The sequence below is a fragment of the Peromyscus eremicus genome, chromosome 10 (assembly GCF_949786415.1).
Source record: "Peromyscus eremicus chromosome 10, PerEre_H2_v1, whole genome shotgun sequence".
NCBI lineage: Eukaryota > Metazoa > Chordata > Mammalia > Rodentia > Cricetidae > Peromyscus > Peromyscus eremicus.
This window is the reverse complement of record NC_081426.1, coordinates 13,693,910-13,697,683: the sequence shown is the minus strand read 5'-3', so window position 1 is coordinate 13,697,683 and position 3,774 is coordinate 13,693,910. Positions and strand designations below refer to the sequence as shown.

The 3,774-nt window shown below is 37.5% G+C and overlaps 1 pseudogene; it reads right to left on the bottom strand.

Moving 5' to 3' along the window:
- Nucleotides 1–381: 381 nt before the first annotated feature.
- Nucleotides 382–948, bottom strand: LOC131920864 (vacuolar protein sorting-associated protein 29-like; annotated as a pseudogene).
- Between the last annotated feature and the right edge of the window lie 2,826 nt (nucleotides 949–3,774).

Here is a 3,774-nt window from a genome sequence, read left to right as displayed (position 1 = left end):
TCTCTCAGACCCTCTGATACTGAAAGGGAAAACATTGCAGGCTTACGGGTTGATACTATCTTGTTTTGGGGTCTTGATTTTCTGAACTCTTAATTCACAGGGGTCACCAGAAGTAACCATTGATCCTGGATTATTAGTTCACTCTTCCCATTCTGCTGTATGAAAAAGGGCGTAACTTACTACATGCTGGATTTTACTGATAAAACCATATACTGCAAACTAAATATATTCTTACAGTTTACAAGCAACCTAGAGTAACTATGTATTAACAAAAGATCATTTTTACTGCAAAATATTATTAAAGTGATATAATTTGATGTTAAGTTATTTCATTTGAACAGAAAGATGGGAAGAGTGGAAAATTATCACAGCAGCCTGGCTTTATGATTTTTTGTATTCAATTCATTCTTCTTTCTCATGACTTCCAATTAGCTGATAGACATGTGACCACTGTAGAAGGCTAGATGTCCATCAACACAAGTGACAGACCTGTATTTGTTTCCAATGCATAATATGCTCCAGTAGCAGAACCTGGGTTAATGTAGAATTTGTTTTCATGCTTCAAGAGTGTGTGTGTGTGTGTGTGTGTGTGTGTGTGTGTGTGTGTGTGTCCTGAGAAAAGTTTGTCAACATGAAACTGGAACAGGGCTGAGACAGCCACATCTCTCCATTGAATAACTTTGTGTCCATGGATTTTGAACTTATGCACAGTTGTAGCTTTCTCTTCCAGATAATTTGGTTTCTCATCAAAGTCTTCTCTCACAGTATGAACACACCAGCCAGCCTTCAGATACTCATAACATTCTTTTGTGGAAAGGCTTTCAGTGCATAGAATGTACTGAATCTTTTTTTTCTTGGTACCATTTTTTAAAATTTAGTTGGCAAACTGTTGTACCAACCAGGCTTTGCTGCCTCCCTCTTCCTCAGACTCCTGGGTGACCTGCCCATTTCTCAATTACTGTTTTTCATAGCTTCTTATTTTATATATGTGATGCGGCATGTCTTATTTAGGCAAGGACAGTAATTAAAGTTTGTCTTCAGTTTTTTTCTTCTCTTCACATGGTCTGTTTCACTGAGTTCCTACTCTATTCATTTCTTTTGATTGTGTTTCTCAATTTAGAGGCTTTCTTAAGCTTCTGATATTTCAGTGTCCAATTCTATTTAGGGAATGAGTCAATAGTAAGTTGGCTGGATGCTTGATGTATTTCTGAATTAGTTACTTTACTCACTGTTGTAATGAAGTATCTGATAAAAGCCACTCAACTGAGAAATGGTTGATTTGGCTCACAGTTCTAGGGAATAGCCCATCACGGTGGAAAAGGCCTACCAGCAAGGGATGTGAGGCAGTTGGCAATTGTGCTGTTTATATTTTTGTTAACTTGACACAAGCTAGGGTCATATGGGAAGGGAGATGGGAAATGCTTGCCTCTAGGCAGGTCTGTAGGGACATTTTCTTAATTAATGATGGACATGGAAGGGCTCATCCTCTTGTGGGGTAGCTGAGCAAGCCAGTAAGCAGTGTCTCTCCATGGTCTCTGTTTTAGTTCTTGTCTATGGGTTCCTGCTTTGAATTCCTGCCCTACCTTCTGCCATGGTGGACTGTAGGCGACAAGGTAAAATAAAGACATTCTTTCCCTGTTGCTTTGGAAAAGAGGCTCTGTTTTTGTTTCTACAGGAAGCAAGAGGCTATGGATTTGTTCCAGGTTAAGATGGATCAGATTTGATCAAGCTGGACCTCCTGAACTTTAACAGATTGTACCTATCAACAAAGGTTATGGCCAGTCTTCTCAGGACTTGACCATAATTCTTAATTTTCTCAGGATCCCCATAAGATTGCCAGCACCCTCAATCAGCAGGAAGTAGTAGGAGAAGCTACACCCAAATTCCCAAAATATTGTTCATGAATGTTTATTTTTCTTTAAAGCAGGTTCATTATAAATACAATCTCTTTCTAAAGAAGGAAAGGGATGATACTGAAGATACGATAGGATGAAAGGGTAGATTTAGATTTCTACTTTTAAAGAGCAACAACTTGTTTAAAATGTTTTATGTTGCTATAGATTTTAGTTTATTACAAATTTAAAGTTAATTCTGTTATATTGTATGTATATTCCTACTCTTGTGTTGCTGGAGAATTTCTCTCCAGCTCCCGCCACCAAGTCCCGCCAGTCCCAGAGCCCACTTATAAAATAAACACACAGACTCTTACATTATTTAAACTGCTTGGCCATTAGCTCAGGCCTGTTATTGTCTAGCTCTTACTCTTATATTTAGCCCATTTCTATTAATCTTTACTTTGCCACATGGCTCATGGCTTACTGGTACCTTACATCTTCCTTGTCCTGATGGCGGCTGGCAGTGTCTCCCTCTCAGTCTTCCACTTCCCAGAATTCTTTTCCTTGTCCCGCCTATACTTCCTGCCTAGCCAATGGCCAATCAGTGATTTATTTACTGACCAATCAGCAACACACTTGACATACAGACCATCCCACAGCACTTCCCCTTTTCTTTTCTTAAAAAGGAAGGTTTTAACTTTAACATAGTAAAATTACATATAACAAAACAATTATCAAGCAAGAATTACAGTTACAATATTAAAGAAGAGATCCTATCTATCTTATATTTGTAAGTTTAAGGTTTTATATCTAACTTATCTTTTATTATAACTAAGGAAAATTGTAAGTATCTAGTCTTTAACCACATCAAAGACCTCAGAAGGATATAACACTGCCTGAGAAATGGGAGAAGGATGCAAGCAACTTTTGGGAGTCTTGCAGGGTAGACAGAGACAGCTGAGCCTGGACAGTCATGCAAAGTTTTCTTGTAAAGTTGGGGCATCTGTCTTCAGCCCACAGGCCTAGAGTCTCTTATTCACTTTTCTCTGTGTCCTGTAGAATGTCTGGCAGTTTTCTCTGCAAAGCAGGAACCTGAAGGACCATTTTGTCAAGCAAAGTTCAGTGGTCACCTTTGTATGGGTCCTGCATGTCCAGTTGATCAGGCAGTCCAGGCAAGAACAGTTTCTTGCCCAAATGGCTATTTTTGTCAAGGTGAAGATAAACTCTGTATGGAGTATCTTCGATGCCCATCCTCCTCTCTGAAGTAAATCGGTGCTGTCAGGAGCAGACATGTCTCACTGTCCAAAAAGTCTAAATTTTTAAAACATTTTAAATGCCATATTCTGTAGGTCTTTGAAGTGTTTGAAGACTACCTATCTATCTGAAATATATCTATGTATACCTAGAAGACTTAACTAACATGGCTACAAATATTATCATAGATGACTAACTATTAATCTATTTTTTAATTATCCATTACAATTTTAAATGAGTTACATAAACATAATACCTCAAATAAGAATAGAAATATATATACAGTATAACAAAATTAAGTTTAAACTTGTATCAATAAACTAAAATCTATAGCGATGTAAAACATTTTAAACAAGTTGTTACTCTTTAAAAGTAAGTTCATTAATCTACCCTTTCATCCTATCATATCTAAACTATCCCCCTTTTTGTTTTAGAAAGAGATTGTATTTATAATCAATCTGATTTAAATAAAAATATTGTTTTTTTCTGTCCCATATCAGAGGGCTCTTCTGATTTGGGACATAAGAATCTCTTAACCATTTTTTTTTTTGAGCAATATGTCTGGGTTTAGAGGGGGAGTGAGCCAATTCCATCTCTAAAGCCAGCTTGGTATATTTGGGAATTTGGGCGTAGCTTCTCTTACTACTTCCTGCTGGAGGGGGGCGCTGTATCTTCTGGAGACAGA